The 20,592-nt window shown below is 48.3% G+C and overlaps 1 protein-coding gene across 3 annotated transcripts in view; it reads left to right on the top strand.

The window, feature by feature from the left end:
• Positions 1–401: 401 nt before the first annotated feature.
• The window catches only part of GNG2 (G protein subunit gamma 2), a 90,932-nt gene continuing 70,741 nt past the window's right edge, over positions 402–20,592 (top strand). The window contains exon 1 of one of the 3 annotated variants that reach the window (XM_034768009.1): positions 402–613. The gene's annotated coding sequence lies outside the window, so the exon portion shown is untranslated. Of the gene's footprint in view, positions 614–878; positions 1,075–20,592 lie in introns of those variants that run through there. The other 2 variants (XM_034768007.1, XM_034768010.1) reach the window with 2 other exon arrangements.

Genomic DNA, 20,592 nt, shown 5'->3' on the forward strand with positions numbered 1-20,592 from the left:
GGTGTGTGTAGGGGCTGTCGGGGGACAGCGGTGTGTGTAGGGGATATAGGGGGACAGCGGGGCACGGTGTGTGTAGGGGCTGTCGGGGGACAGTGGTGTGTGTAGGGGCTGTGGGGTGACAGGGGGACGCGGTGTGTGTAAGGGCTATGGGAGAACAGTGGGGCGGTGTGTGTGTGTGTAGGGGCTGTGGGGGGACAGCGGGGCACGGTGTGTGTAGGGGCTGTGGGGGGACAGCGGGGCCCGGGGCGCGCCGGCACGGGGGGGGCGAAGCTGCAGGCCCCCGGCCGCGGTTCCTGCCTGGCCGCCCGGGGGCCCACGGGCGGACAGGGAGCGGCCCGTGGGCGGTGGCCGCGCGGGGGCGGGCGGCAGGCAGGGAAGGGCGGGCCGGGGCCGGGGCGGGGGACGCAGCCTGCGCCGGGCGAGCTCGGAGCTAGCGCCGCCGAGCCGGGGAGGAGGAAGTCGGAGCCGCGCCGCTTCCTGTCCCCAGGATGATGATCGCAGACAAAGCTGGGTGGGGACGCCGCTCCCAGGGCTGCCGCTGAGCCCGCCGCCCCTCCCGGAGAAGGCGAGCTCCAGCTGTTCCCCCCGGGCGAGCCGCGACCGGAGCTAGAAGGTAAAAGCCCCAATCTCCGGGGAGTCCGGTTCCGCTCCAGCCCCGGGCGCTGCTGGCTAGCCAGGGGGCGGGCTGGGCAAGTCTCAGCCACCGGGGCTTTTTGTTAAACAAACCCATTTACACAGGGGTAAGCAAGTGGCGTGACGCTGTTTCCACCCAGTTCCCCACCCGCAGGAGCCAGGCGGGGCGTGTGCATCGCCCACCCGGAGCCAGCGCTGGGGCTTGGTCCAGCCGCTCTCGTAAAGCCGTTTGCTCACACACGCTACACGGTTGTGGAGCGAGGCTGGCGCCGGAGGATGTTAATTGCAATTATCGCTGTTAAAAGCGTGCGCGGAAATTGCTTCTGGTGTGTCTGCCATTTACAAACGGTCTGGCAATAGGGACTCGGGATCCCAGGCAAGTGGCCGCTAGATATGCATCCCCTGCTCAGATAACCGCGGAAACCACCCCACTCTTCGCTGGTAGGTTTGCTGTATAGTTGAAGTTGTTTACTCTAAAGCAAAGGAAGAAACGGATTCGTTAGAAACAGTCACCGTGCGTTGGTTTCAAGCTTTGGCAAGCCCTTCCAGAGTGTTCATTTTAGCTTTCTAGACGAAATGGGCCGTGGCATTCAACCAGATGGAGGTGAGAGGGAGCACCCGAAGCATGGTCTCTTAGCAGAATGGTGGCCAATAAACAAGGTGCAGAGTGCTTTCCCCTAATTCCTGGAGAGATCGTAGGAGGGCATGATAGCAGGTCCGTTTTAATTTAAAAATATCGGTGTCTTGTACGCCCCTTCCCAGTGCCATTCACAAATCGGAACACAGGAAAGGGGTTGTTTTGGGAATTCGGATTGTGAACATTTTGCATGGAAACATAGATCGGGGGTTAAAGACTGTCAATAAAAATTAGACTCTTTGTGAAAGGTCCCGTCTCCTCAACAAAGATTTAATTTAGAAATTTTGATCCTCCGTTAATCAACTGATTTGCTGTTGTAGGAAAAGCTTTTTCATGGATGAATGAGGTCTAGTGTTCCATTTATTTATTTATTTGGGGAAGGGAAGGGGAGGGATTTTCATTTAACTGAAATTAACCTTCCTCCCCGAAATAGTCAGTATAAAATCAAACTTGAAAATTTCAATGATACATAAATGTCTAATTCCCTATCTCTTTGGATTAGAATCTTTCCACCCCTTAAAGTTATCATTTTATCTCAAAGATGGAATACCAAAGTATTAGCCACACCCTTACTCCACCTCTTCAGACAGAAGCAGTTGGACAAAGCACAAAGGAGCATCTGTACAAAGGATTCGAGTTCAGAATATTATTTTTCAAAACCCATTTTTTTTATTACTGGGTTTTAACAGGAAATACTGGTGATCGGTAACTGTTTAATGAGGAGTAACCATGGCAAAGGAGAATTTTGTCTACATTGCTGTTAGAAATATGTGCAAAACTATAGAAATGATATACAGATGCAGGTGGAAAAATGAACTTGGGAAACTTAATTCCTTGGGTTTATTTTTCAAATAATGGAATCGATAGAGGAGAATCCCTTGAATACGAGTCTTTCTTGCTACCTTAATTGAAAACGGATTTTATATATAAACAAAAATCCCCATCTCTCTCTCTCCCACCCCCAAGATGATATTAAAGTTAGAGAATAATCAACTAAAAGGTAATGATCCTTAACTTATAGGACAGAAGTAACTTTCATACTGTGGTACCTGTTGTATCTAGCTCACTGTAGTCATTTAAAATTAGGTTTATTGCTCCCATATTTTATTTAAGGAGCCGGAGACTGGCATAAAACTGATTTTCTGGCCAACTCCCAATCGGGATCCTCCCACTGCTCTCCCTAAGACAACACAGAAGCAAAGCTTGTAGTTCTGCCCAGTAAACAAACCTCTGAATTGTCAGATAGCTTGGACTAAAAGATTAACCTGTATTTCTGTGCTGTATAAGGAAAAAGGTTTCCATGTATACTGGCAGCATGATGTGTCCGGTACAATAATGGGGTTTTATTTTTTGTTGTTTGGGGGAGGGGGTTGCTTATAGTTTGACTGTATTAACTGGATTTCACTGAATACATTTTGAGACTGAAATTTTTAATCCTCTTTTCTGCCATATGGCCAGTGGATGAACTGAAATATGACTCAATTAATTATCCCATAGAAAGCACTAGGGTGAAGCTCTTGTGTTTTTTAAATTGCCTGCATCTCCTGAGTAGATGGGGTGTGTTAGAAGCACTCGGTGCAAAAGCCTGTCTCTAATGCTGTAAAAGAACCACGCGGAGATTCTTGATCAGTTTAATTTAAGGCAGTGCTCCGAATGCAGGCTGTTGGAGCACTTATTCAGAGGATTATAATAGGTCTTTTCTAATACACCACAAATCTTTTGATTATAGCATTACTCAAGTCAGCACAGTGTTGCGGTTGGTACTGTCCGTGCCCTGCTCCATTGTTCACCATGAATATCGACGTAAATCAGTACCACTAGGCTGCTGATCAGTTTTGTAAATGCCTTAGTCATGGTACCGTTTGGATGAGATTCTTCCCCACCACCCCGCCCGGAATCAAGAAGGGACCAAAATACATTAGTGTTTTTGTTTGCTTTTGTTATGTTTTCCCCAGAAAATAAACTTCCCCTTCCCCCCGTTTTAAAGCGGGCCTTAAGAAGAGCTCTGTGTCAGCTCGAAAGCTTGTCTCTTTCACCAACAGAAGTTGGTCCAATAAAAGATATTACCTCACCCACTTTGTCGCTCTAATCTCCTAGGCCAAACGCGGCAACGACAACACTGCAAACTATATAAGGAGTCGTGTCTACATACGAAACGTATTTTTTCTGCTCATTACAGTGTTAGTTACTGTACCAGGAGCCTATCAGAAACAAGTGTGGACCCAATGAGTATTTCCAGAATGGGGGATCAGGTCATGTGACCCCATGTCCTGTTGGTTCTTTAATATATTTTTTCCTCTTGCACAGATGCATTTTCTGTTGTGCTTTAGGCAAGGAGGGGATGGAAGAAAGAGCAGGCAGGGTGCCCTGATTTAGGGAGGGCATTCTGGGTATAAGGAGCATCTTGGAATATGGTGCATCCACATTGTGTGGGTGTGGAAGGAGAGCATTCAGAATGCAGGAGGAGTTGGCAAGTATAGCGCATGGGTGGGGGGATAGTGGGAAACCGGGCTGGAGAGCTAGCGAGGGAGAAGCCAGGCTGTGCAGAGCGTTGGAGAAGAGTTTGAACTGGATACAGAATGATCCGTTTTCTTTACTGGGGCTGCTAATTGCTTTTAAATGCTGCATTAGGAAGGTTTCTAAGCAGCATTCAGGAACGACTTGGCTGGCACTGAGCGTTTCTTGCTGGACTGCTTCTCTTCAAGGCATGCCTCGTGCCGCTGTGCTTTTCCATCCCAGTTATCCCGGTGACTGAGTGTTAATGGGAGTGGCCACTTTACTTGCGGAAGTTGCCGTGGGTACCTTCTGCTTGTGTTCACCAATGAAAGGCGAATAAAAGCCAATGGTGTATTTAATATCCCATATCTGCCAACTCAGCCCCCCCATATATGATGGGGATGTGTCTTCAGGCAATGCACAGGAAGTGAGAAACATTTGTGGTCATGTCTCTGTGTTTGAGGAGAAGTCTTTTCCCTACTCCTTTGGGGGTATTGTAGGTGCTGTAGCACACCCAGGGGTATATGGCAATCATATGAAAGGTGGTATGGTATATCTCTTGAGCAGGAGTGATGAACAGAGCGAATTGAACCAGATGATGTCTGGGACTATAAACAGTACAGGGGGGGGAAAAAAAAAAACCTTTGGTTTTTGCTGCCTGCAGCTTGGGAGCTAATCTTGAAACGTGGGAGAACAGGTGTAGCAGTGAGGTTGTTTCCAGACCTAGTGAGAGTCTGGCTTGGTACCTCCAGGGAATCCCGCTGGCACAGCTCTTACTCCCCAATCTCACTGGGGCCGGCAATTTGTTCGGAACATATTGAGACTAGCTCTCCAGACGCAGAGCGCGCGGCAGAAATCGGCTCACCGGAGAGCTTGGCATGAGCAAGCGTTGCTCTAGTGGGCTGCTGCTGCCGTGTGCACATTCCAAGTTCTGGGAGCCTCCGCCCCATGCCAGCTGGAAGCTCCGGGGAGGGGTCAGTCCTGTTTAATGAAAACCTCTGTCACGTTAGAAAGCGATTGTAAAACCCGGGGCAGACCAGACAGGGTTGCACTTAAAGTGCCGCTCTGTCTCAGGCGGTCTGCAGAGACATACATTAAAGGAAACCTTGGGAGTTCCCTTGGCTGCCCATTCAACCGAAGTAACTAACCTCAGACAGGCTCGGCCTGTGCCCAAGTATCCATCTCGGTGCCTTCCCCTCAGACAGGTTCCCCATCCATTTCTCGTGCTGGCCTTTGAGAAAGTGGCTCGTAATTGGATTTCAATTTCAGGGAAAGGTCTAAATCTAGTTTCCTCCCCATTGTTAAATACTTCGGTGTGTGCGTTTCCTGGTGGCACGTCGCTACCGCTGGGGGGGGTGAGTGACGATGCGAGGAGACAGTACAATCTGAACATCTTCTGGAGGATGAGTCTGATTCTGCCCTCGCTTACACGCCCATGCTACCGCAATGTGGCCAAAATCTGGCAAATCTCTCCCCTGGAGAGGGAGCCTGGGGTACAGCAGTGTCACTGTAGCTGCTCTTGGGCCAACCACTCCACCTACTCAGCTGCCGGCCTAGGATGTGTGGCCGGAAGATAGGGGGGCGGCCAGGCCTCCCCTTCACTCCAGTGATCCCCGGCCATCATAACAGCTCCTTGAGGTCCCTTCCCACTGGTACAGGTTACAGTAGCCTAACCCATAGCCAGGGACTGGCCTGGTGAAGAGCAGCCCATGCTTCTGCACACCCCCTCCTCAGCTGCACCAAGAACTCCTTGGCCGGAGCTTAGATCTAGCTCAGTACCTTTTATCTGCTTGGCTTCTGGCCTGTGAGCTGGTTTACCAAGAAGAGTGAGCAGAATCCGCAGGGATTTGTGTTTGTTTGCGAATTGTTTGCCTAGACGGACCCAGCCAGTTAGCTGCCACGACAAGGCCGATTTCAAAGATGTGGAAGATGTAATGCAGAGGGTGGGTAGCAAGAAGCATCAGCCGTTCCGGCTGGATTCAGGCCAGGGTGACGTTCTGGTCTCGTTTTGGAAGATGATGAGGTTAGGGTGTGAGAGAAGAAAAAGGTTGGTTGGTTCTGGCGAGCTCTGAATCATACTTGGTCCTGCAGTAACTTAAGTTCAGCAGAGCTTTCCATAGTGTGCGTCTAGGTGAAAGATTCATGATTTCGTCTCTATTTCCTAATTTGCCAATGAAATCTGCTTTCCATACATGACAGCTGACAATGGGCCTTGGTTCTTGTTAGCTGAGGACAGTAATTGCAGGTGCATTGGAGAACAGCTGACTCTAGCCTTGGGGAAGATAGAATTAGAAGTGAGTAAAATGGACTGAGTGCCGGGTGAACAGAGCTGTGAGCGTCCACCGAACAGTGCTGAAAAGAGGCTAGTGAGAGCCAGTGTGGACATAAGCCGAGCCAAGTGGCCTGGAGGATGCCTCTTGCATGCTGCGGGCTGGGTTCTCAGGGCTGCTGAGGCCCTAAGCAGTGGAAAGTGGCCTTACAGCAACCAGAGATGGCCTATGGAGAATTTGCTCTGTGCAGGGGAACTCTGCTTACCAAAAGCTGGGAGAGTCAGCGCAGCTGGTTTTTTGCACCCCCTTCACTCCTCATACTGGGGGGGGGGACAAGGGGATTGTTTGGGGAGCAGGGAGGGGAACTCTGCTGCCCTGCAACTTGTGCCTGCGCCATTTGTGTTCAGGATTAGAAAACTGTAACCAGGTTCTTTCTGGGTTCCCCCTTTACTTAGCTGAGTTTGGGTGGGGCGGAGAATCTGCCCCGTCAGGTTAGAATTCCTTCCATTGTATTCTCTAATCTATTAGCAAACTTAATGTTCCTGCTTCTCTTGATTCTACCTTTAAAATAGGGCCATGAAATTGCAAACTATTTGCAACAGAAGCAGATATGTCCTCTCTAAACAATTGACAAAGTCACTTTAATTGGATTATAGTGCTGGGTTTTATGTAGATTTATCCTAGATGGCTGAATCATACAAGGGACTGTTTTTCTCTATTCACACCAAGAGGAAGGCAGACCCAGATTCTGTCTCCAAAGAGCACAGCAGCTGTGCTTGATGCGTGTAAGGATGATAACTGAAGGGAGAGTATTCCTGCAAGAGAGAGAGAGGGGTGTGTGTGTGTGTGTGTGTTCTGTTGTCAGTCTAAAAACAGTGTGGCAGAGGCACCACTTCTTCTTTTTAAAAATCTGTGAGTCATTTTAAGAGAGAAACAACCTCCAGTACATGTGGTTACCATAGTAATTAGGCCTGGCATGATGGCTGATTGTGCGATGTTAAATCCCTGTTGAAATCTCTGGCAGGGAGACATCTCGTGTGGACTCTAGGAGAGACCCTCAAGAGTTTTGGGGCCCGATCCTGTACGCCCCACCCAGGTGAAAGTCCCCAAGGAAGGTAGTGGGAATTTTGCCTTTGTGAAGAGCGTGAAACTAGACCTGAATGGTTGTAAATTTTGCCCTCGACTCCACAGCTGCAAAAACCACCGTTGTCTAAGGTCTCCTAGCACACAGGGCCCTGGAGCTGGTTGTCCAAGATTTTCAAGAAGACAGGCCCCCTTTCATCCCCCGCCTCTCCGGAGAGCGTCAGTTACTCAGGGAGTTGAAACGCTGAAACAAGGAGACAGGCTGGGGGAACCGGGTTCCTCTTCTTCAGAGGGCAAGTGGGAGGTGGTGTCTCAGGACCCTTCTGGCTCTCAAGTCATCTGTGCAGAGGGGCAGGTCCTGTGTGCTGTGTTCTGGCTCTTCCCTCCCCGTTACAGAGCATCATGTTGGCAATTTGGTCAGCGGGTGAGGCTGATGCCCTACCCCCACCCCTTTGCTGCTAAGCCACAAAGCTGGGAAATCTGGAAGTGCGATGCCTTGATGCCTATGGGACACGGCCGCGAATGTCCAGAGGATTGGAAGGGGGTGGGGGCTACCCTGCCTGTATCCACCCACCCCAGAGAGACAACCTCATGTCAGAGGGCTTTTCCCTCCAATACTGCTGCTTGCTACCACCGTCACTTGGAACGTTTTTCAGGGCCATTCCCTGAGCTTGGTTAAAAAGCCAAAACAATGCGCAGACGCGCTGCCTCGGGCCCAACTGCGATTCTCCCGCCGTGGCTAATGCTCATTCTTACTTCTGCTTCTTTTGCTACATCCTTCTGGGGTCCGTTTCACTTCCTTGCTTCCACTTGTCTCCTCTTTTTGCTGATTGGCTCGTCAGTTCGGTGAAGCTTGCTTCGATGCATTTCCCCCCCCCCCACCACCACCACTTCCTAAAACCTCATCGGATGTTTTCTCATTACTCGCTTCTGCTTCAGTCTGTTGCTTCGTTGAACTGTGAGCAAATAGGATTTTGAAGTTCTCCTCCCTCTACTAGCTCTCCTAAGATGGACAAGATCTTCCGTTGGGGCGATGGAGGGAGACGTGCTTTAATGCTTTAAATGCTGATTGTCAGCAAAGAATGGCTCCTTCACAGAGTGGATCTGTGTAGGCTAGAAGTCTCATACACCTAGTCCCTGGGCTGGATCCCTGACCTCTTTGGTATCTGTATGTGACTTGCATTGCATCAAATTCTGGGGAATCTAAGCTTCCATTTAAAACCCCCACTATTTTTAATCATCAGCATTGTGAAGAAAGTTCCTGTTTGAATGTGACTGGTACGGTACTCTCTGCCAGATTCGGAAGAGAGCCTGAAACTCGAAAATTAATTCCAGGTGATGAAGACTAAAATTTCATTTGCCCCCGGAAGGCCGTGATCTCTGGGCAAGCCTCTCATTGACATCAGGGCTATATCCTAAACCCCCAGCAGATCTCCCACTGAAGTGATACCCCTGCCCATGGGCCATAGTTAAACATGGGATTTGGCCCTCTCCCCTGAATGAGTTTGACACCGCTCATGTAAATGTGTCTGTTTCAAACTATTACAAATATGATGCACTGGCAAGGAGGGGGTGCATTACAATGCAGCGGGGAACAGTTCCATTTCAGTCACATCTTGCACCCTGCCTTCAGCTAGACTTTTGCAGATGGAGCACCACTCACCTAAGGAAACATTCCAGCACTTGCAAACAGCCGTGACCTGACTTCCTGCTTCCAGCTATAAATTAGACTAAAAGTTTAAACTCACACAAGCAGCAAATAGGCGCCTGGAAGATGTTGTTCAGACCCTTTCCTCTTTTCTAGCTGCTGCCGTTTCTTCTTTTTGGTTCCTTATTCACGTCTGTTTCTTCTGGTCACCATCTCCAATCACAACAGCGGGAGGAGTCCTAGGGAAATGGTGAGATGTCACCGGTGGATGCTGAGGCCGGATCTAATGAGCATGCAGCGCTTTGTTGGGAAAAGGAGCCTGTGACGGAGGGTGGCCCATGAGAATCTGGATGTTTGAAATCTAGCCCTGTCACCTCCGCTGAGAGCCAGGCCTGACAGCTTAAACGCACAATTACTTTAATAGAATCCTAGAATATCAGGAAGGGACCTCAGGAGGTCATCTAGTCCAACCCCCTGCTCAAAGTAGGACCAATCCCCAGACAGATTTTTGCCCCGATCCGTAAATGGCCCCCTCAAGGATTGAACTCACAACCCTGGGTTTAGCAGGCCAGTACTCGCACTCGGGGAGGGATAGCTCAGTGGTTTAACGCACAGGGCAGGGGATGCCCCTTAAATTGGGCGTCCTGCAGCAGCAGCTGTGCTTACAAATCTAATTCATTGGCAGAAGTCAGAGGTGGAACTGCTGCTTCGCAAGCAAGTGCTCTGTGACTGTGCTAAAGCAACAGCTATTGGGGTTCGTGTCGGCCAAGACAGCTCCAGCCAGAATCCGCACTCTGCCAGCAAAAATGTGCTTTTAGTTAAGACCGAGAAACGTAATACTCAGTGTGGGAGGAAAGTTACATTTGTGCAACATTGTGGTGAGCAAAGCATCAGTAAATACAATGTTAAGGTTCCCACGCCAGCCATAACCTGGGCCTTGTGTTGCTTCATATGCTGTTAACTTGCCTGGCTTTATATAAAATATGACTATTAATGCAAATACTATATATACCCAAGGGAACCAGGTGACGGTTGCTGTGGGAACCAAGACTTTGAATTTCCTGACTGGTGTGCAGAAAACCTCACTCATCATTTTGCATTAACAGTTTATGGCGCTTACCTTTTCTGAAGGCTAATCTATGATGGGTGAAGTGAGCTTCAAATGTAAGCACCAAACACTTATTGCAACTCTTAATTGACTGCAGCTAGGATCTGGCTCCAGCTGCATAGAGGGTCTGATCCACTGAAGTCCTTGGGAGCGTTTCCATGGACTTTGATGGGCTTTGGTCGAAGCCCATAGTTAGTAGATTAAGGTTGTTTGAAAGTGGAGCTCTCTCCAAAGCTTTGAGGGTTTGGAGAGTGTAGGAGCCAGAGGCAAACCACTCCTGGGTTTGGGTTACAAGGCCAAAGCCTAATAGATGAAGTCTGAAAAACCCAAAACCACTTTGGTTTTGTTCACTGCTCCATCCAGAGCTCCCCAGCGTGCTGCGCTGTAAAGCAGTTAGTGTCCAACGGAGTGCAGGGCTGTCCGAGCCTTGGACAGCCCCTCACTTTTGTTTTATTAACCATACTTCTTCAGACATGTCCAGGTTCATGGGTCGTCCCATGGCAAATTTCAAACAGATATATATTTGGAGAGATCTGAATTCAAAGAATCTCTCTCAAGATTGACTTTAGCCATGAAAAAATACATTCCTCCCACCCCCCCAGTGAAGAAATGAGCAAATGGAATTGTTCCAAGTTTTACAAATAAATGAATCATCTGCCTGCAGAACACACCACGGTGACTGGGCAATGGATGTACTGTGACTGCTGCTTATTAAGCCAAATCAAATTAGTTTTCACCCTTATCTTGTCCTCCCCTCGCTCCTCACTCATTAATTTTCTTCACTTGTTATCTCTCACCATCACTGTCGCTCAGTCTATGTAGTTTGTCCGAGAGAGGATCAAGAGGTGACTTGACCATGGTCTACAAGTACCTACATGGGGAGGAGATTTCTGATAGAAGATGTCTCTTTAATCTAGCAGGAAAAGGTGTAACAAAATCCAGCAGCTGGAAACTGAAGAGAGACAAGTTCAGCGTACAAATAAGGTGCAAATTTTTAACGGTGTGGTGGGTAATTAACCACTGGATCAATTTATCTAGGGAGGTGGTGGATTGTCCAGCTCTTGCAGTCTTTAAATCAAGGCTGGATGTCTTTCTAAAAGAGATGCTCTAGCTCAAACAGAAGTCATGGGCTTGATGCAGATGTTCCTGGCTGAGGTTCTGAGGCCTGTGTGATGCAGGAGATCGGACTCGATGATCATAACGATCCCGTCTGGCCTTAAAATCCATAAATCCTCTGGGAAGGTGTTCAGCTCTTTGAAGGAGTGTCTGTCTCTTTATGACACAGGTACAGCACTCTGCACAATGGGACCCAGATCCCTGATTGAGGCTTTTAGGTGCTATAGCAATACAAATAAATAATTATAATTAATAATAGACTGAGATGAGTATAAGCCTGAGCGGTTCTCCTCTTCCCTCCCCCCCCCCCCCACCCCGTGCTTGGAAATGGGACTCTTATAATGAAGTGTCCTCTTGGTCATAACTAGCATCAGGCTCCTACATAAATGTCAATATCTTCCTGGTGCCAGGAGCAAACAACTGACTATCCAGTGATTAGATGACTCAGAGAAGTTGAAAGTGAAAGGAGTCCTGGAGCAGGTCATGGTGAAAGAGACGTCCTTTGCCATCCTGGCTGAAGTTACAGCAATCCAGCTACACTAGTCACCTTAATTGATTTAAGTATATAGCTTTAAATGGGTTATTGTGATCCACTTATTCGGTGTGACAGTAACAGGAATGGGTGTTGCAGGACTGGGAAGCAGACATGAGATAGATACTGTACTAACTTTTCACACTTGTTAGATAAGCTCTTCTAGCTGATTGATAAACCTGTTTTACCAAGACCCCCCCCAAACAATCCTGTAGTCCTACCACCACAGCCTTAGGGAAGGAAATCTACTGTAATTGTTACTAAAAGCAGTTTTTCTTGCCGGAAAAATTGCTGGCCACAGCTAGGTTCTGATAGAGTAAACCTAGTACAAGAGATAATAGGAGGATATAAGCCAACCACCAAATTCAAGTAAGATGTCTGAACATCAGTTAAGGAAGTGTTATGGTACCCCAATAGCTGGGTCCTCCTGTCCCCTGCAGCAGAAACTCACTTGATTTCCTAGGTAGTTATGCAACCTCAAGCCCCAGTCCTTCAATGTGATGGGTGTGGATGCACCTGTGTGTCCACGCTGAGTCCTGGAGAAGTCAGTGTTGCTCACCAAAGGTGCAGGGCGAGGTCATGCAGGGCCAGGCACCAGGAAGATTTTGGGGGGAGATTTCCAAGCCGAGAAGAGAATGGACTAGCAGAGCGTTGCTGTGCATTACCCGCTGTGATAAAACACCCAGTGCATGAAATCCAATGGATAAGTAAAAGGAAGGAGATATATGCCTATGTGACATGGACTTTGTGGGTAAGATTTTCACAGCCATCAATGGGATCTGGAATCCAGTTCCCATAAAGACCTCCCACACAAGGTTAAAATTAATGGAAATTGGACATCCAGTCCCCCTAGTGCGACTCTGAAGTCAAAGAGGATGAGGTTTTTTTAAATGGTAATTTGTAGGTAATTTCGGTTTTGCTCAGAAGTAGGAGAGAGTCTCCCTCTCCCACGTTTTCCCTGTGTGCAGCGCATTTCGACAAAGAGGCTTATTGCTATACCGTTGAAATTAACCGGTGCCCTCTCAGTACTCTCTGGAAACTGCTGTGCTGCTGGCACGAAGCCAGTCCCGGAAAGTGTGCTTCAGTCGCTTTAAAATGCCAAGATTATTCAGTAGCACCTAAGGAATGTGAGTTTTAATCACTGCCTTGGTCTGTCAGCTGTGGGATCTAGGAGGGGTTGGGTGCAAAGAGATGGGAATCAAAGTAGTTTTAGGGGTCACCGTCACAGGGTGGCTGGCCCTTTAAGGGGAAATGGGGCCTCCGTCCCACTTGTGACTAGATGTGCTCACCTCCCCAGGTGGGTAATAATGAGATCATGTGATTAACTCAGGCCAGGCCTGGAGAGAGAAGGGAGGAAGGGACAGACTCCTGGGCTAGTCCTTGGGACAGGGGGTTTAACTCTCCCACCAGGCAGGACGGAAGCCTGGGAGCAGCTGATGGGAAAAACGGGGAGTAGCCAGGCTCCTGCAGGAACCCTGAAAAACCAGGGGGAGAGCAGCAGAGGCAGCTGGCTTGCTACCATGTGGAGCCAGATGGCTGGAAAAGGCAGGGGGAGGCCTGGGGAGAATTCCGCCGAAATAGGGCCGGGTGTAGTTTGTTTTGAGACTTGACTTTCAGGATTGTTTTAAACTCTTCTGTTTGGAAACCCGGACCCCCAGGAGGGGTGTCACTGGACAGAAAGCCGTGGTGGATTCTTCCTGGGAACTGAGCAGAAGGCAGCTGACACAGACCCACCCCTGGCCATAAGGGCGGGTCTCCGGAGGCGGTTGACTCCATTACAGTCCTCAACTGGAAATTTAGTCAGATTTAAAAAAAAAAAATAGTAGTAAGCAGTGGTGTCAGATACTCCTCCTCTCCCAGGGCTTATGCCTTACAATCACATTTTCTTATTTTTTTAAAGTGCTTTTGTTTCGTCTGTTGCTTTGTGAAAGATCTGCGCAGAGCCAACTGATTCCCTACTTCCGTGCTTCCCCTCCAGAATCAACTGTCTACGCAGAAAGTGCTGTCAAATGCCGAATGAATAAACTGGGGAGGGGGAATGGGGATGGGGAAGGAAAATGTGCTTTCTCATTTCTTTCAGGTATAGCCATCTCCGGTGTTAAAAACGTCTGGAGAGAAGGAGGAGTTCTTAGCTTGTCGGTGTCCCTTAAGTTTCAGGTGGCTAATGCAGCATGTCTCTTTTGGGGTCTTTTTCTGATTAACGTTTGGGCCCCAATTCAAGATAATGTCCCTATGCAGGAAATGCAGGAAAGCACATGCTTAAGTCCCATAGAAGTCAATGGGACTTAGACATAAGCTTAAAGTTAAGCATGTGCTGAAAGGGCTTTTCTGAGTAGAGATGGATTTAAGCATACAGTTGACTGCTTTCCTGAATCAAGGCCAGAATTTGTGCTTTAAAAGGGTTTCCTCTGGGTCCTGAATTCTGTTCTTGGTCAAAAAATACCACTGTGTCCGAGAGGAATTCAAGAAGATGTAATAGCCAGTGGTGACTTGTGTGTGTGATTTATTAAGGAAGAGGGGATGAAATTGTGTCCCCTTTGAAGTCAGTGGGAGTTTTGCCATGGACTTCAACGACGACAGGTTTTCACGGTTCTCACCCTGTGTCTGTGTACTCCTGCGTTCACCATTCCCACCTCTGCAGGAGCTGTTAACAATCAAACCCCGTCCTCAGACCTGTGCTTCTAGCATCAAAGAGGCTCATTCACTGTGAGGAAGTAAACTAACATTAAGACCGAAAAAACAAACTGACTCAACCAGTTGACCGCTCAAAGCTAACCAGGAAGCAGTTTGCATTGCTTCTCTGCATGTCTTGTCCCACTTTGAGTTCCCTCTGAGGTGCTCCATGATGTCACCCTAATGGTCTCTGATCGTTTCTGGGCCCTAGGGGAGACTGAGAAATATAAGGCCACTAAAATGTTTGGGATTCTTGTTTCTCTTTGAAAGCTGCTCATCTTATGCCCCACAAAAATCTTCCTTCCTGCGGTAGAGGATCTGTATATTGCAAGCAACAGAGAAGATGAAATCCTGTTCCTCACTGAAGTCCATGGAAAAATACCCATTGACTTAAATAGGCCTAGAATTTCACCCACTGCACACGTGGCTAAACAGGACTAGAGCCCTTGTCTTTAAGCCCCATTAATAGAGGTGTCTGCCAGTTGAGCTAAGGGAGAATTCCTGCAGTTACTAGTAGTAGTAATAATACCTAGCTTTTATGTAACCCCTGTTCATCAGGGCATCTCAAAGCGCTTTACAAGGGAGGTCCGTATCCTCTCCATTTTATACACGGGGAAACTGAGCGGTGGAGCAACTTGTCACCCAGCAGGCCAATGGAGGAGCTAGGAAGAGAACCCAGGTCTTCTGAGTCCCAGTCCAGTGCTCTGTCCACTAGACCAGCAGTTCTCAACTGGGAGGTACGGTCCGTGAGTCCTTTCAGGGGAGCACTGGGGCCCCCCTGCTGAAACCCTGAGCCTTGGTGCCTCCCCATAGAGATGAAACTGGGAACGGTGCGGGGCTGAAGCCCCGAACCCCGGTGCCCCCCATGGGGCTGAAGCTGGGAACGGTGTGGGGCTGAAGCCCCGAGTTCCCCTCCCCCCTTAAGCCAGGAGCAGCATGGGGCTGAAACCTCAAGCTCCCCTCCCACCCCCCGCTGAAGCCGGGAATGGGGCTGAAGCCTTGAGCCCATAGGCAGAGTTGAGGGGACACAAGAGTGTTGCCACCCCTAAACTGCAGTGCCTTACCCAGAGTGGGGCTGTCCTGCGGGACAGCTCCACCCCCCACCTCCTCCTCCACTCCCTCAGCCCCCCTCTGGCCAGATCCTAGGCGGGAAGCTGGAGCCAGGCAGCGGCTCCTCTGGCTGTGGTGGTGCCATGGCGTGGGCAGCTGTGGCATTTCCCCCATCTGCTGCTGGTGCCCGGGGTTGCAGCTGCTCCTCAGCTCCCAGCCCCCTTTGATTGCTCAGGCAGTCGGCCAGAGCTGCCTAGGCGGGGACCCGGCTCCGGGGCCGGCAGAGCCCTCAGGGAGCAGCCACCAGCACACAGCCCCAGACAGGTGGGTGGCCGGTGGAGGTGAGTCGGGGGTGGAGGCGGCGCTCGCGCTCCATCCCTGGACCCTGCTGCGGGGAGCTGGCCTGAGCACTGCCGGCATTTGTCCCCGCCCCCAAATAGAAGTCAAACTACACCTATGCCAAGAGTCCCACCCCTGGCCCGGAGCCCTGAGTTCCCCCCCGTCATCCTGTGCTGGGCCCTGGAGTTTTTATAGCATGTTGAGGGAGGCCCCAAAAAGAAAAAGGTTGAGAACCCAGTAATAGTATAGTAAGGCCCTCATCCTCTCTGTGGTCCGGCCACTAGATTGCAATGTCACTCACACCTTTGACTTGCCTATTAATTGTGTATTGTCTGCAGCATGGGGGTTAGTTGCTCTTCGCCAGGGAGGAGACATTCCCACAAGCCATGAACAGATGCACTACGCTCTCTAGCGTTTGCCAGTGTACAGCCATTGCATGTCTTACTATCTTTTATTACCCCTGTTTTCTGATTCATTGAGAATCTGTTAAAAAGCTGACCCGTGAGCCTCCAGTTTGGAATGTATCCCCTGAGAGGAAACGGATGCACTCACCATAGAATTTAGCTTGCAAAATGCTAGGCTGTGTACAAACACCCAGTAAGAGGCAGTCCCCATCCCTAAGATCTTACAGTGTAAACAGATAAAGGGTGGGGTGGGAAATAGGCACAGAAATAGATTGTCAAGATCATGCAGCAGGCAAAGGGTAGCACTGGGATTTGAACCCAAGCCTCTTGATTCCCAGCCTACTGCCTCATCCCATAGACTATGTTGCTGCAAACAGGAGTTCTGTCATGTGCGAGTTTAAAGATTATCGGTTATCCGCAAGGTTCAAACATTGGACCTTCAGATCCCCAGCATGTACCTCTCTACCACCTGAGCTAAAGGGTAACTGTTTCACATCCCTTGACAGCTCACTGTAATAATGACAGCTGGTAGCACTGCTATTAAGGTTGTCCAACGCTTCCAATTATAAGACCCTGCTTTCAGTGGCTTGTAACTTTGTAGCTCAGTTCCTCATCTGTAAAATGGGGCAAATACCGTCTCATCTCATAGGGGTGCTGTGAAAATAAATCCGTTCTGTATTTGTGAAGCGCTCAGATACTGTCGTGATGAGGACCACAGACAAGCCCAGAGGGAAACCAATAATTCTGATTTCAGAGCAGGGTTTGAGTAGCGTGCGGTGAACAAGGCCTGGGGACGCATTGTACAACGAGGAGAAAACAAAACACTGGCTAGATGCTCGTTACCGAGCACTGTCCATCCGGTGCACTGAATGAGGCAGCGGCCCTATGAATAAAATAATATGTGATCATGTAATTAAAGACTGTCAAATTAAGGGGCCAAATTAAGCTGCGCAGGCATCCTTCATTGCAGCATTTCCTACATGTTCACTGCTTGGCTTTGCAATGGTCCTTTAACGCAGTATTCCGTACAATACGGAATGCACGATGAGGTGGTGTGGCATAAAACTTTTAGCGGCATGAAATAGCGATATTGGTGTTAGCTGGGTGTGGCAAAGCCATGAGTGAGGTTATGCAGGTTATTCCGAATGCATGCTGATAAACCCTTCGTACCCCACTGCCAGGTCATCTGTGTATACCCCGGAATATTGCAGAAAACCCACTTTCGAAATGTTAGAGTTCTAAAAACTCTTATTGGGGCTATTTCTTGTGTCCTTCCGCCTGTGAAACCAGAGGGGAGGGGGAGGGGAATTTAAATGACTACATTGAAGATCTCTCTAAAGGTCCCCTGAAATAGCTTTTCTGCACATTAAAACATCAGAGCTTGAAGAAACCCAGTGGCTCAGGGGTTTGCGGGGAGCCTCCCCTTAAAATGGTTTAAGTTCCTGTTTCTAGCTCTGCTGCAGTGCTAGATACCAGACCTTCAACGACCAATCACTAGCGCAGATCTTCAGAAGGGGTGTAATGCTGGGGGAGGGGAAGTTCCACACTGGGGGAGGGGGGACTATTTTTGTGCCCGGCTGCTTGTATTTTTCTGAATGGTGCTGTATGAAGCTGCTCAGAGGTTTGGTATGTTAAAGGAAGTCTTTAGGATATGTCTATGTGCAGCTGACTCGGGTTATGGGGCTGTTTAGCTGCGATGTAGACCAGTGGTTCTCAACCTTTCCAGACAGGAGTCTGATTTGTGTTGTGTACCCCCAAGTTTCACCTCCCTGAAAAACTACCTGCTTACAATAATCAAGCATAAAAATACAGAAGAGTCACAGCCCACTATTCCTGAACAGTGGCTGACTTTCTCATTTTTACCATATAATTATAAAATAAATTAATTGGAATATAAATATTGTACTTCCATTTCAGTGTGTAGGATAAACAAGTCATTGTCTGTATGAAATTTTAGTTTGTACTGATTTTGCTAGTGCTTTTTATGGAGCCTGTTGTAAAACCAGGCAAATATCTAGAAGCGTTGATGTACCCTCTGGAAGACCATTGTGTACCCCAGGGGTACATGTTCTCAACCAGGGGTACCACTGGTGCCAACGTTCCAGCTCAGGCCAGAGCCTGGACTCTAGGACCCTGTTAGGTGGGAGGGTCCCAGAGCTTGGGCTGCAGCCCGAGCCTGAATGTCTACATTGCAGTTAAACAGCCCCTTAGCCTGAGACCGCGGGAGCTGGCATAGGCCGGCCGCAGGTGTCTAATTGCAGTGTAGACATACCCTTAGTGGGCAGAGTGCAGGTTAGAGAAATCTAAGGTTCATTGTAAACCACAATTTATTACCCATGGATATCATCCCCATGTGCAGGGAGCGGTTAGTGCTCACTGCAGGAGCAGCTGTTAGCACAAAGGGCCTCTGCAAATAGACACAGACGTTTAATTATGGAATCTCTGGTGTTTACAACACTTCTAGAGATCAGTAAGAGACAAGAGCTCCTCTTCTTAACCTCCCTACACAGATGGAGCTAGGCGACACATCGCATTTTTCTGATGACTGACTCCTCGAGAAAGAGTGGAGTGGGTAAGAGTAATGTTTGCGCTAATTATAGCAAGGTCCTTCCAGCTCTGTCATACATTTCCATGTAATCATTAGCTTCTTGCAAAATATACAATCCTCTGGCAGTAGCATAGCACTGTTTTTGGGAATCTAGCTTCGTCTGTGTTTTAAAAAAAAAAAGGGGGGGGCATTCTTATAAGGAGGACAGTGATAAAGAACAGAGAATTTTAAATTTGGGAATGACGAGGGCATATTTTCCTCTTTTCCTATTGCAGGCGATTATGTATGTAACTCCCATTCTCAACCCTTCCGCAGAAAGCGGTGCATATGATTTTGCAGGCTAAGTCCCTAGTGATGCCGATGCTTGGGATTTTATCGCACGGCTTGTGATACTTGGGGGCTTTCTTAAAGCCCCAACTCCTGGAGGCACGTGATTAGGGAAGAATCTAAGCTTCCGGGTTTTTTTAAGTAAGTTTTTATCCACCATGGTTGGGGAGTAAAGCTTGAAAATGTGACCCTGCTGCACCCCAAATGCTCAAAAACAGAGGCAAATAAAATAACCCCCCAATCACTCAGATTTTTAAGCCAATCTTGTGATTTTTTGGGGGGACACCTGACTCACGATTTTTGAACACTTGTGGGTGGCAATTCTGAGTCGACTGGTCATTTACTGTATGAGTGTCCAGTGTCTAGTACGTTGGGGTCCTGATCTGGTTGAGGTGTGTAGATACAATATCATAGAATTCGTAGGAATGTAGGACTGGAAAGGAACATGATAAATCATCTAGTCCAGTCCTCTGCACTGAGGCAGGGCTGAGTGTTATCTCTAGACCATCCCTGACAGGTGTTTGTCTAACCTGTTCTTGAAAACCTTCAATGATGAGATTCCACAACCTACCTGGGCAATTTGTTCCCGTGCTTAACAGCCCTGACAAAAGTTTTTCTTAATGTCCAATCTAAACCTCCCTCGCTGCAATTTAAGCCCATTGCTTATTGTCCTAACCTCAGTGGTTAAGGAGAACAATTTATCACCCTCCTCTTTATAACAACCTTTTACATACTTGAAGACCGTCTTCATGTCCCCCCTCAGTCTTCTGTTCTTCAGACTAAACCAACCCCATTTTTTCAGTATTTCCTCAGAGGTCATGTTTTCTAGACATTTAATCATTTTTGTTGCTCTCCTCTGGACTTTCTCCAATTTGTTCACATCTTTCCTGAAATGTGATGCCCAGAACTGGACACAATACTCCAGTTGAGCCCATATCAGTGCCGAGTAGAGTAGAAGAATTACTTCATGTCTTTCTTACAACAATCCTCCTAATACATCCTAGAATTATGTTCTCTTTCTTGTGACAGTGTTACATTGTTGACTCCTATTTCGTTTGTGATCTACTATAACCTCCAGATTCTGTTCTGCAGTACTCCTTCCTAGGCAGTCATTTCCCATTTTGTGTTTGTGCAACTGATTGTTCCGTCCTAAATACGGTATTTTGCAATTGTCCTTGTTGAATTTCATCCTCTTTATGTCAGACCATTTCCCTGGTTTGTCACGATCATTTTTGAATTGTAATCCTGTCCTCCAAAGTGCTTGCAACCCCTCCCAGCTTGGTATTGTCCGCAAACTTTATAAATGAACTCTTTGCTCTTATCCAAATCGTTTTATGGAGATATTGAATAGCACCAGACCCAAGGCAGATCCCTGCGGAGCCCCTCTCGATACGCCCTTCTGGCTTGACTGTAACTCATTGCAAACTATATTATATACTAATATAAATGGTTACTATCTCCCCAAAGCATGTTTGGAAGGTTTAAATGGCATTTAGTGAGGCATAGGCCTTATGCATTGGGACTAGTGAGAAGAGAAGGGAGACATTCTATGACTTTGTTTTTCAGGGGGAGGGAGAGCTCAGTGGGTTGAGCATTGGCTTGCTAAACCCAGGGTTGTGAGTTCAATCCTTGAGGGGGTCACTTAGGGATCTGGGATAAAATCAGTACTTGGTCCTGCTAGTGAAGGGAGGAGGCTGGACTCAATGACCTTTCGGGTTCCCTTCCAGC

This window comes from Trachemys scripta, chromosome 4, assembly GCF_013100865.1.
Source record: "Trachemys scripta elegans isolate TJP31775 chromosome 4, CAS_Tse_1.0, whole genome shotgun sequence".
NCBI lineage: Eukaryota > Metazoa > Chordata > Testudines > Emydidae > Trachemys > Trachemys scripta.